Source organism: Rhincodon typus, chromosome 4 (assembly GCF_021869965.1).
Source record: "Rhincodon typus isolate 14 chromosome 4, sRhiTyp1.1, whole genome shotgun sequence".
NCBI classification, from domain to species: domain Eukaryota; kingdom Metazoa; phylum Chordata; class Chondrichthyes; order Orectolobiformes; family Rhincodontidae; genus Rhincodon; species Rhincodon typus.
Genome location: NC_063335.1, coordinates 38,266,171 through 38,279,398, shown reverse-complemented (window position 1 = coordinate 38,279,398; position 13,228 = coordinate 38,266,171). Strand labels below are relative to the sequence as shown.

At 40.5% G+C, this 13,228-nt stretch overlaps 1 protein-coding gene across 4 annotated transcripts in view; it reads left to right on the top strand.

The window, feature by feature from the left end:
* The first annotated feature begins 9,251 nt into the window (after nucleotides 1-9,251).
* Nucleotides 9,252-13,228, top strand: part of znf516 (zinc finger protein 516) — a 143,420-nt gene continuing 139,443 nt past the window's right edge. For all 4 annotated transcript variants that reach the window (XM_048596285.1, XM_020516640.2, XM_020516632.2 and 1 more), the window contains exon 1: nucleotides 9,252-9,398. The gene's annotated coding sequence lies outside the window, so the exon portion shown is untranslated. The remainder of the gene's footprint in view (nucleotides 9,399-13,228) is intronic.

Below are 13,228 nucleotides of genomic sequence, written 5' to 3'. Positions count from 1 at the left end.
TTGAAGGGTACTTACAGTTGGTGGTGTTTCCATGTACCTATTGTCTTTGTCCTTCTAGGTGATTGAGTTTGTGGATTTCTCCCTCTTCTTCTCAGGCAGTCTGTCAGGATCAAGGATGAGTTGCTTCCACTTGGTTTGGCTGGGTCAGCAATGACTAATAATTTCAATGTGTGATCTACAGACTCTGAACATGCTGGTGCTTGATGGGTTAGGTAGAGAACATGTTTCTGTGCTTTCTCTGATGCCTCAGCTGTGTCATCCCAATCATGTTTCTCAATGCATTTGGTCCCTTCCTGAATGTAACTTTTTCAGTTTGGTTAGTCACAAGCCAGGAGTTGATGGGAACCTCTTCAGGGACATTTCCAGGACATTTCTGTAGTCTTCCTTATGATCAAGGTCCAAGTAGAACAGCAGCTATAAAATCTGGTGTCAGGCATGTGAAAGGCCTGATTCACACAACACTGCTGATTTTGAGTGATTTGGGAGACACTTTTGAAGTATCCTTGGTGCAGCTTGTAAATGGTATGTACTATTGCCATAGATTGTCCGTGATGAAGGGAGCGAGGGTTAAAGATAACGGATGTGATGCTGATCAAGTGGGCTGCTTTTTCCTTCGTGATGGTCAGCTTCCTGAGTGTTGTTGGAGCTGCATTTACCAGGCAAGAGTGTGGACAGAGTCAGGAAATGAGTTACTCACTGGAGAATTCTCAGACTCTGACCCAGACTTTTACCCAGAGTATTCAATTACAAGTTATAAATGTGTTGGTGATGGAAGAATTACTCTGATTTATAAACAGTTAAGATTAATCTCAGTGGGTCAAAAAGGAATCTATTCCCTTTCCAGTTGGTGCCAGTAGACATTGCATCTGGTGAATGGACAATGGTGGGATATGTGAGGAGCAGGTGGTTGGAAATGATATGATGAAATCGCCAGGAATTTTCCAGAGTTAACAACATACTTTTACCCCAGCACAACACTTGTGATGTATTCCATGGTGTATTTGTAATCTGTTATGTCTTTAGGAATAGATGCCATATTGTCTCTAACAGAGAAGCTATCATTTAGAATGAGGAATATAAAGATCCTTGCTTCTCTCAATTAGCATTGACAGCTACTGGGCAAAATTCCCCTGTGTGAATGATTTATGATTTATGCTAACCAAGATGATAATTCTTCTGCATTTGCTTAATTAGATCATGTTGGCCAGAATGCATATTTGTGTGTTTAAAGATTGTGTTAGCATCACCTGCCTAGAGAGAGGAACGGTCAAGGTTCACTTTCACATTCGATTGCCGAATGGTCTTTCCTGCTGGAATTCCACATTGAAGTGTTTCTGGTGAGGATCTACTGTGCCTACTTCAATGATTGGTTACGCCGTCTCTGGGGAGTAATTTATTAATCCTGAGCTGCAAAATGCAGCCCAGGAAAAAGTCACAAATTAGCATTTGGTAATGGGTACAACTGGACCCTAACCTTGGCACACTTACAAGCTCTCATTTATAGAAACACATGTTATAAGCACACATCTTGAAACCCAACAACCACCATTTTAGTATGTTCCTATATGTTGAAGCTCAAGTGAATCCCCCATTATTGTCCAGCAACTGTATGCAATAAACTCTCAGTTAACATACAATTAGCAATTAGAATCATAGCGCCTGACAAAAATAGTGTGAAAACTCCTTTTTTCGGTCCGAATCCCCCTGCAACAGAAGTAATCATAGCAGCAAAATAATATTTTGTTAACCTAGGCTAAGATTATTTAAACTGATAAACTCATTTCTATTTAAATGTAAACTTTGTTTGACTGCAATCTACAATGCAATTACAATTAGCAAATTGGTGTATATGCCAAAACATTTCTTCTGAGTGCTGATAAATTGAAGAGAGATACTGGGAGAAATAGTAAGAGTAATCTTGAAGTTAACATTCTTAATACTGGCTATGTTTTACAAACAAGTCACAACATGCTTCTCATCATTAGAATCAAGCACTTCAGCATGAATGTGTGTGCTGCATTATTTGTACACAGTATTCAAATCTTGAAAAATGCTTTACTCTCCTGTCCAATTTTTCCATGGGTTAGATCCATATTCAGAAATGCATCACTGCTCCTGGCAAACCACAACAATCATGTACTTCCAATCAGAAAGTAGAGAGTTCAGATATAATTAACCCTTTAAAAGTATGATGAATGAAAACTGTACTAATGAGGCACTCTAATAATGCTCAGTTCCATAATTATCTCTGATTAGTTATAAGTTATTTCCCAAAATATCCTTATCTTAGAAAAATAGATTGTTTTTAGTCATAAAATCTGTAACATTTCATTATGTTAAAAAAGTGTTCCTTATCTGGCATCTGCTTCTTTTATTAATTATTTTTAAAAATATTGTTTTGGGGTTGGTTGGCTCACCGAGCTGGTTTGTTGTTCCGCAGATGTTTCGTTACCGTGCTTGGTAACATCCTCAGTGCAGCCTCTGATGAAGCGTCGGTGTGTTTTCCCGCCTGGCTTTTAAACTCTGGGGTCCGTTGTGATGGATTGCCTCACTTCCAGGTTTCCTCCGTAGTAGAATGTATATGGGGTTGAGTTCAATGTGTTTATTAATAGCCTGCTTCATGGAGTGCCATGCTTCCAGGAATTCTCGTGCTTGTCTCTGCCTAGCCTGCCCCAGGATCTTGGTGTTGTCCCAGTCGAAGTCGTGGTTCTCCTTGTCCATGTGGATTGAGATGAGTGAGTACTGGTCATGTCTTTTTGTAGCCAGTCAGTGTTCATGTACTCTTGTTGTTAGTTTTCTTCCCATTTGTCTTGCGCTCTACCATGACGGGGAATGGGGAACAGCAAACGAAAGTACACCGAAAAGCCACACACACAGACCAGGTATTGAACTTCAATAGTAACCATCCCAGCACACACTAACGAAGCTGCCTGTGAACACTACTTAAAAGGGCAACAACACACTGCAGCAACATGGACCTACGCCAAGAGGAGGAGGAATACCTCTTCTCAGTGTTCAAGGATAATGGATATCCAAAGAACTGGGTCAGGAGATGCCTACAGGAACAGCATCAGAAAGATTCTACATGCCCCGACACACTCATCACGCTAGAACATAGAACATAGAACAGTACAACACAGTACAGGCCCTTCGGCCCACGATGTTGTGCCGAACTTTTACCCTAAACCTAAAGTCTATCTAACCTCCACCGCTACCTTATACTATCATCCATATGTCTATCTAATAGCTGCTTAAATGCCCCTAATGAGGCTGACTCCACTACCCTCTCCGGCAATGCATTCCACGCCCTTACCACTCTTTGAGTAAAGAACCTACCTCTGACGTCTCCCCGCTATCTACCTCCTTTCCTACATCAGGAACACATCAGAACTCACCACAAGACTTCTACGACTGCTGGGCATCAGAGTGGCACACAAACCCACATCAACCCTACGACAAGTGCTCACCCGACCTAAAGACCCACTCCCCACCATGGACAGGACCAATGTCATCTACAAGATCCCCTGCAGAGACTGCGAGAAACACTACATCGGACAACCAGGAAGGAAACTAACAACAAGAGTACATGAACACCAACTGGCTACAAAAAGACACAACCAATACTCACTCATCTCAATCCACATGGACAAGGAGAACCACGACTTCGACTGGGACAACACCAAGATCCTGGGGCAGGCTAGGCAGAGACATGCACGAGAATTCCTGGAAGCCTGGCACTCCACGAAGCAGGCTATTAATAAACACATTGAACTCAACCCCATATACATTCCACTATGGAGGAAACCCGGAAGTGAGGCAATCCATCGCAACGGACCCCAGAGTTTAAAAGCCAGGCGGGAAAACACACTGACGCTTCATCAGAGGCTGCACTGAGGATGTTACCAAGCACGGTAATGAAACGTCTGCGGAACAACAAACCAGCTCGGCGAGCCAATCAACCTCAACACCAACAACCCGAGCTACAAATCTACTCCAAAACCTTAGAGATATTGTTTGCTTACTAACCTTTGCGTCGTGAGCAACATATCAAAATTATTTTGTCAGCTTTGTTGTGATATATTATGAAGCAGTCCAAATATCAAAATTGTTTCTTTAACATATGTACTCTATTATAAGGACATTGTACAACGTTATTTGGAGTAGGCATCTACTCTCACATGCTGTTCTCTCCCTCACAGAGTAATTGTGAAGTGTTTCATTGTAAACCATGACTAGTTGCAGGAAAACAAGTACTAACTTGCAGAGTTCTCTATCGTGAAAACCATCTTATTGTTTGCAAAGCTGTATCTCTTTCTGTGAATAAAAATAATTATATTGCCTTCAGATGCACAAATAGTGCTTTGAAGTTGCCTTGTAATTAATGGAAATGCCACAGATCTCATAAAATTATGTCTGCTGATGCTGAATTTTGTGTACATCCAGATGCATGTCAAAACAACGCATTTATTATATCCGTGCTAAGTGTTGAACCACATGTTGGCTAACTGACTTGAAAAACCCAAATAGCATAGTAGCTTAACTCAGTTATTTTGATGTTCTATTATGGCATTATCCATGTGGTGCCCTTTGCTTCTAAATGAAATTTTAGAAGATGACGCACATCAACTAATGACAAATAGATTCTGTGTATATCATTCCAGTCTGGACTCCAAGTAGCTAATGCTAAGTTACAGAGGAGTAAGCATCATTCAGTGCATTAAAACACACACCAGTTCTGGTATCCACATTGCAAGTCATTCTTTACACCTTCTCCAGCACTCCAGTTTTCACATAAGGAGTTCCAAAGTTCATCCAGATCAGCAGTGCTAGAGCTATGCACAAGAAAGGTAGAGAAAGACAAACTCTCTAGTGGGAATAATGTGTTACAGTTTACTCGGGGAGTCCAAGTTCCTGTGGCAAAATGCACTTTTACGTACATGTTGCAATCTGAAGCTGCGAATAGTGGTGGTAGAGTTCAAACATTCTCTTCATCAAATGGCTGACAAGGACTATCTCTTGCTCTTACTTCGTGACACTAAAATTTATAGAAATGATTTGCAAGTTAATAATTATCCTGTATAGGAACATTATAAAATTGGGTAGGACTCAAACTCTGAGCTCCTGGACCAGAGGCAGGGATGCTATCCACTTCACCACAAGATCTCTCAATCTCCTGGAAATCCATTCGCCTCTTATCCAACTGGTGTCATATGTTTTCTAGTGGCTTAACTTAAGAATTTAAGAATCTTAAATTTAAGAAACTTAAAAATTATATTGGTAGAGACTGGAAAGGAGATCTTCTTCCAGCTAGACAATCATGCATGATAGGAGGGAGAGCTAAAGAAAAGAGAAATGGGCTTCGAGATGCCACAATGGAAGATGGTAATATAAAGAAATTTGGATTTGAAAGAAGATTTGGGGAGGAAATGGTTGCACAAGTTAGAACTTCCAAAATGTTGTCAAATCACAATCAAAATAGAGATGATTTCAAATAATTGGCAGAAAGCAAGACTTGTATTTAATCATACAGCATCAAAAACTAAATGGTTGAGTTAAGTGAATTTAATTGAATAGGCCTGCATGGAGGAATACTGTTTGATAGGTTTTTATTAATCCTTCAATATTATACTTAAATCTTCTCCAGAGTTTATGCCCAATGCAATAATAGATCTAGATGAACTTTGCTGAAAGTGCATCAAACTGAAAAAAAGTTATAGTTCAATTGACCATAAATAGGCAAATATAATTGTTTAGTAGATAAGAGAGCATGTTTCATGCTTTAGTATGAAATTTCAACATTAGTACACATTGTAATGAATTTCTTTTGTTTTGCTGCATCCATTTGATCTATGTAAAGGCAGCAACTCTGAATCATAAAATTCAGGGAATCAAGTGCTTCAACAGTTGCCATATGGCTACATTCAAATCTGCCTAGAGAAGGCGATGGCCTAGTGGCATTATTGCTGGACTGTTAACCCAGAGACCCAGGTGACATTCTGGCAAACTGTGTTCGAATGCCACAATGGCAGACGGCAGAATTTGAATTCAATTAAAATCTGGAATTAAGAGTCTAATGATGATCGTGAAACCATTGCCAAGTGTCGGAAAAACCCATCTGGTTCCCTTTGGGGAAGGAAACTGCGATCCTTACCTGGTCTGGCCTACATGTGACTCCAGATCCACAGCAATGTGGTTGACTCTTAACTGCTGTCTGGGTAATTAGGATTCAGCAATAAATGCTGGCCTAGCCAGTGACATTCTCATCCCATGAATGAATTAAAAAATGGGTGGAGTTTGTTGCATGGTTTTCAGTTGGTCAATCAAAACAGTTCAAGGGCCACTGAAGAGTATTTCAGAGAACACAGGCAGTAGTAGGGTAGAAGGGGGCAGGCAGGTTATGTTAAACAATGCTGCTGGTCAGCTGGACTGCTGAGAAGACAATCGATCTACACTGATTCTGTGTGCTGGGGCTCAGAGGAAAAAGTACCAAGAAGAGTTGAATAGTTCTGTGCTCTTGTGGTTCAGGAAGGAGTTATTTGAGCTGCTTTATACAACTGAATAAAATCAGAGCTCAGGAATAAACAGAGGGTAGTATGAGATTGGTAAATCTAGCTATTGATGTAAAACTGGAACCATGCCTGTGAGAAAATCCTGGAGTGCTGCGTCCAGAATTCAGAGGAGCATAGTCTCAGGAAAGGAGGGTGATCAACCAGAACATGAAAACTTTTTGAGATAGTCCATAACTAAACTTCTCTTGAGAGAGTTTTAAGGCCTAATTGTCAAAAACCTCTTGAAAATCCCTTAGAATCCCTTGTGAATTTTAACAAAACTTGATGATCCATTGTCTCACTGGCATCTGAGTGTGGGGAGTGGGGACAGATTGCTGAGAATTTTGCCTTGATAGCATTTACTATTTGATGAGCTCTGTGGAGTGTTCAATAACAGTTTGTTCCCCACATTTGTCATTTATTATGTGAAATGGATTGTACTACTATTCTAACTTTGCATAGTGAAGCTTTTTGTTTGTGCTGAAAGTGCAGAATCTCGTGGCTTTGTTCTCTTAGAAAGTCCCTGAAATATTACACTTTGACTACTCAGAAAAACATGACTGGTCTTTAGCCAGATCCTAACATAAGCTTAGTGTTCTGGTGTGGCATCATAACAATATTGCCTAATATAAACCACACATTATATTGACTTGAGTTAGAATATTTTATTCCAGTGGCAGCCAACATCCTCCAACACTATCACTGTTAAACAGATGCTAATCTTGTACTCAGTGTATTTCCTATTCAACAAGGTGCTAATCAAACACAATCTTATTTCATTGCAACCACATCAGAATTTAATGCAAACCTCTGCATTTAATTTTGTATGACAAAAGTATTAATATTCTGGATCTCCTGCTGTGGTGTAAAAAGGAAATCAAGACCAAGGGGAATTGCGATTAAGGTCAAGAATCACAGATTTGAGGTGTACATTTGCAATTGAGTCCTCATCTTATAGTTGTGTAGAAGCATAGACAGAGATTATTTGGCCCACAGTGCTCCTGAAAATTATTTGCAACAACTATCAGTTTGCTTTGTTAAGGTCACAGCCTAAGGATATAAGGTATAATGATATTAGGATTTAGGACTGAGATGAGATGTAATTTCTTCACTCAGAGTGTGGTATGCCTGTGGAATTCCTTGTCACAGCAAGCAGTTGAGGCAAGAAATTGAATATTTTCAAGAAAGAGATAGATATAGTTCTTAAGGCTAAAGGGAATCAAAGGGTAAGGGCAGAAAGCAGGTAAGGCCACCATAGCCCCACTGTCTCATTAGAGAGAGGCAGCTGGTGGTGAATTTGACCTGAGGGTTACCATGACTCGAGTGAGGGGCAAGGTTAAGAAGGCAGGAACTTTGTGATAAACTTAGCTAGAATAGGAACTGAACCCATACTGTTAATATCACTCTACATTACAAACCAGCCATCTAGGCAACTGAGCCAACCAAAACCCTGACAAAAGCAGGAACATGATACTGAGGAGGATGACCAACTATGGTCATATTGAATGGTAGAGCAGGCTTGAAAGGGTGAATGGCCTATTTTGTTCCTATTTTCTACGCTTCTGTGTTTCTAAGTTTCTGACTGCTCATTGCACATAACCCTGCGTTTGTTTCATTTTCCATGTTATATATCTTATTCCTTTTTTGAAAGTTCCTATTGAATCAGCTTCCACCATCCATTGAGATAGTGCTTATGATCACATTTGATTGGAAATTGCCTATGCAAACATATAATACTGTAATTATACTCTCGTGCCATTGATAACATTATAGCTATTATAGATATGGCAATAGGAAGTTACTGACAACAATGGCAGAAATTACAGGCAGAGTAAAATGTTCCATATATTCTAATAATGTTAATGTGTTGCGTTTTGATATGGATTTGCAATTGTATTTGTAACTCTTAGATTAATTTATTTTAATACATGCGGTTTTAGCATTTTAAAAAAAGCATGCTGGTTTTGTTTTTCAGAAGTAAGCAAAAAGTACAACTTGCATAATACTATTTAATCAAAGGATTCATAGTTTAAGTAAATGGTCTGTGGGGTTTAATAGCATTGGTACCAATGCTAAAGAACAGTTGAAGAGAAAAAAATGCCGTCTGCTACATAGCTGCCTTTCTGAATTCTTAATGTTGATAGTCAGCGATCAGTACAGTGGAGGAGGCGTGGCTTCACCAAACAAATTGAGCTTGACTCATATTCCCCTATCACTCCTCTGCCTGGTTGCAGCATACGTCAGTAATGTAATACAAGAAATTAAACAACAGGGGAAATATTGTAGAGTAATGTAATCGCCAACTTGTAACCTTCTCCCCACTAGGCACATACTGTGCAACCGCTGTTTGCTTTCCATTGATAGCATCTAATACCAACAGAACTGAACACAAACAAGCAACAAAGTTAATTCAAGTCAACGGAACCCAAGGCGTGTTCTTTTTTTACTGTCTCTGCGTTGGTATATTTGTTCCTAATAAAAGGCGCTTCGGTAAGTTGGCGGTTTCTGCAGAAAGCAGCGTTTAGCATTTTCATTAGGCTCGTGTATAAAACGATTATAAATGATACGAGGTGCATCTATATAAAGTGTCACGTAAACTGCTTACGTCTTTGCAAATGATGCACACACACACGCAGAACCAGCTTAATACGCACAAGTTGCATTTTTAAAAATAAATATTACAATACACGGAGCTGGGTGATTGGTTGACCAGGGATGTATGTATTCTTACCATAAATCGTAAAAAAAAGATTTCGTTTCTCAAGAGACTGTTGCATATTAATTGAAGTGGATTATTGTTGCGAAGGGGAGTGAATTTGTGCAAGCGATTTTGAGGAAACGAACTGCTCTGTAAGTATAATGTAAAGATAAAAATTGCATTAAGAGCTCTATGTTTGTATGTGCGAGACAGAGAAAGGAAACTGGATACCGATATCGTTCCCTTACCCTTCTGGGTGTGGAGCATTAGTTAATTTGTCTATTGGAGCTTTGAAGGGATAGAAATCAGTGTGTGTGTATGTGTAAATAGCCTTAGATACTGCGTTCCCTCTTTTACTGTCAAATAGACACAGAGCTGCAGCGAACACCTTAGTCCGGAGCTGATCGGTTTTGTTACCGTTTATATCTTGGGTCTGAAGCGTGCACGCACACATTGTGGCTAAGGTAGCAACATCTGGATACTCATCAAATCACTTGGAGATTTCAAAATGAACCAAAACAAGTGTCTTTTTTAAATGCTGCAGTTTAAAAAAAACATTGCATTTGGATGGTGGTGGAACTGAGAGGGAGACAGAAGGACAAAATCTGATTCACCCATTGCATTTGTCTTGTGTAATATTATTGTACAAAGAAAGTTACACATCGCATTAAATAATGCTAACAGATTTTTGATGAAGTTACATTGTTTTTTTTAGGGGGGTGGCGTTTACTCTTAAGATTTGCATGAAACAGCCCCCCCACCCATCCGTCACGTACATTGAGTTTAATACTTGAAATTATTGTCTGAGGTGCACAGCTAGAATTGTTGGGGCAGTCATGCCGTACTAATAGAAAAACTATAATATTCAACTTACACTCAACTTCAAGTTTTATATCACCCACTCTGACCTCTTCTGGATGTCAGTCAATGTACAAGGCTTTCACTTTTGTTTACAGAGAGGTGCCCCAATAACTGAATTCAGACTGAATTCTTTGGCCTGAAAGTGAATTAAGAGGTTTAAATAAATGTCTATTCATAAATATGTGAATGGATTTCAGTGGGTGTTACTAAACCTTCGTTTTATTCATCATGTCAAGAGATGGAGGGAGAATGCACATTAAATTCTCATAAAGGGGGAAACAAGGCCAAAACAGCAAGCTGTAGCAGTTTACAATGGTCTTCATCATTGCCCTTGAGTGTTGTGTGGGTTGTAGTGACATTAAAAAGAACCTTGCACGTGTAGATTTGCTCTCTTAAATTATGTTTGAAAAGACATGTGTCAAAATGATGCTGTGCAACACTTAACTTTGGGTCAGTGTTAGGGCCTTACACAGTGCTTGTTGTAGGTTGGCTTTGAGCCAGTTGCTTTGACTGTCAATTGTGTTTCAAATCATGAAAGCAACATTATTTTATAAGAACTGGAACAGATTTGCTAAAAGACATATGTTTCTTATTCACAGTATACTCAAAGAGACAAATTAAACAACACAATCTGTCTTAATGTGTTGCTGATACCATTTAGAATCAGAATGTGGAGTAAAGCTCAGGCATGAAGTTACCAAACTGACTTTGTGCCAAGAGACATCTAAACTAAACCAAAATTATCTAAAATACAGAATTTCACTTGTAATCTTCCAGAAATAATTCTCATTTCCATTCATCTGCAATATGGAAGGGTGGGAGGGGGAATTTGTTCTTCACACAGAATATAACCCTTTGCTAATGCTGGTTTACACCATACACCATCCCTTACTGAGACTCTTGCTGATTCACATGAGCATAGGATCACTAATAATGACCTGCTGTCAGTCATTTATTTGATGCAGTTTGGTGTTAATATCTATTTAGCCGCACACAATATCCATCATCTTTACTTAATATTCGCTCACTTCTAGGGATGCTGGCACAGACGAGCATTCTGTAATGTAGTCTATCACAGGATAATACAGCACAGCAGGAAACCATTCAACCCATCTAGTCTCTGCTAACATTTTTGAAGCCCAATCCTATTGGGCTGCCTCATTTTGAACCTACCTGAATGTTCAAAGCATCCTGCCTTGCTTTGCATTTGTGCACCTTGTCCCTCAGCCAGAGATACCACACCAACAGTACTGTTGTATGTCCATGGTGTTTAGTACAGGCACAAAGGCAGGAAACTTACCATGGTTGTTAGCTGTGCTTAGTCAAGTCAAGATGCATAGCCATCACTCCGTGAGTCCTAGTACACTAAGTATTGTGTGGTCCAGTAGCAGTATTGTTGCTTGGATGTGGCCAGTCAGCTGCTCAGAGCAGTCAGTGTCAGGATACTTCTCTCAAGATCACCTTGGCTCTTTCTGTTCTGTTGTGGGCTGTTTTCCTCTTAGAATGAGAAAAAGGCAGAAATTAATGGAGATGAAAGTTGATGGCACAGCTGCTGCTATTGGTGCAGATGGGATTGTCATGCGTGAGCGAGTAACCAGCACAGAAGGTATGCAGGGGTAGTGGTGTTGGGATGGGTGAGAGTGAGTGAGGGAAGATGTAGCAGGCAATAGTGAGAGTTGATAGGGCATGAGCCTTGCTGGGAGGTGAGTAGAGTAGCAGAGGTACAGTGAGTATGAAGTAGCTGAGAGAAGATGGTGCCACTTATGCTGGCGTAGTGGAGACGGTCGGCACAGTGGCTCAGTGGCTAGCACTGCTGCCTCACAGCACTAGGGGCCCAGGTTCAAGTCCAGCCTCGGGCAACTGTCTGTGTGGAGTTTGCGCGTTCTCCCTGTGTCTGTGTGGGTTTCTGCTAGCTGCTCAGGTTTCCTCCCACAGTCCAAAGATGTGCAAATTAGCCATGTTAAATTACCCATAGTGTTGGGGATGTTTAGGTTAGGTGCATTAGCTATTAGAAATGCAGGATTACAGGGATAGGGTAGGACGTTGGGTCTGAGTGGGATACACTTCCGAGGATTGGTGTGACCTTGTTGAGCCGAATGGCCTGTTTCCCAAACATTGTGGGGATTCTATATAAAAAAAATCTTCTTCCAACAGTGCTGTGAATTTCCCCCAATTGACTGAAACTGTACTGTTAGGTGGCAACCTCAGGCCAGGCTGGCAAGGTTTGGTGTCAGGACCTCCACTGCTGGTCCTGGGGGAAGAGGAAATCCCACCTTGGCACCACCCCATCCTGCAAGACAGCTAGATTCCTGCCTGGAAAGTGGGTCATATCTGGAGTAAATGTCAGGAACTGTGCACAGCAGCTTCAGATGCCCAACAGGCTTTAAATGATGGCACCTGCACGAACGGTGCTGGTCCATTTCAGGATATCCTGGAGTTGCAAGTTGCTTTGGGTATGGGAGGTGGTAGAATTGGACGAGAAGGGCGCTGTTGGGGCGGGGTAGGTAGGTGGCAGGGCAAGTTTGGTAAGATGCATTGAGAGAATGCCCTCGACACCGTGGAGAGAAACCCTCCATGAAACTCACAAAACTGATACTTAAGACAAAAAAAAGTAGGATTCAGTCCATAAGATTCTGAGAGGATGATTTCCCTCATGAGGAATCTAGAATTAGGGGTCACAATTTAAAGATAAGTTGTCTCCCTTTAAAACTAAGATGAGGGCATCTTTGTTCTCTTAGAGGGTCCTTTGTAGTTGGAATTCTCCATCACAAAGATCAATGGAACTTGGGTCCTTGAATATATTCAGGGCTGAGGGTAGACCAATTTAGATTGGAGCTGGAGGTTATTGGGATAGGCAAGAAAATGAAGTTAAGGCCACATCACATCAGTCTTGAATGGCAGAGCAGGCTCACCAACTGAATAATCTACTCTACCTCGAATTTCTTATGATTTTATAAATATCTTCATTTTGTCCAGGATTATAAATTATGAAAGATTTCCCACTGTGGAGGTTAAATTGACTGGCTTGGCTTTTTATAAAGATAGTAGGAACTGCAGATGCCAGAGAATCTGAGATAACAAGGTGTAGAGCTGGATGAACACAGCAGGCCAAGCAGCATCA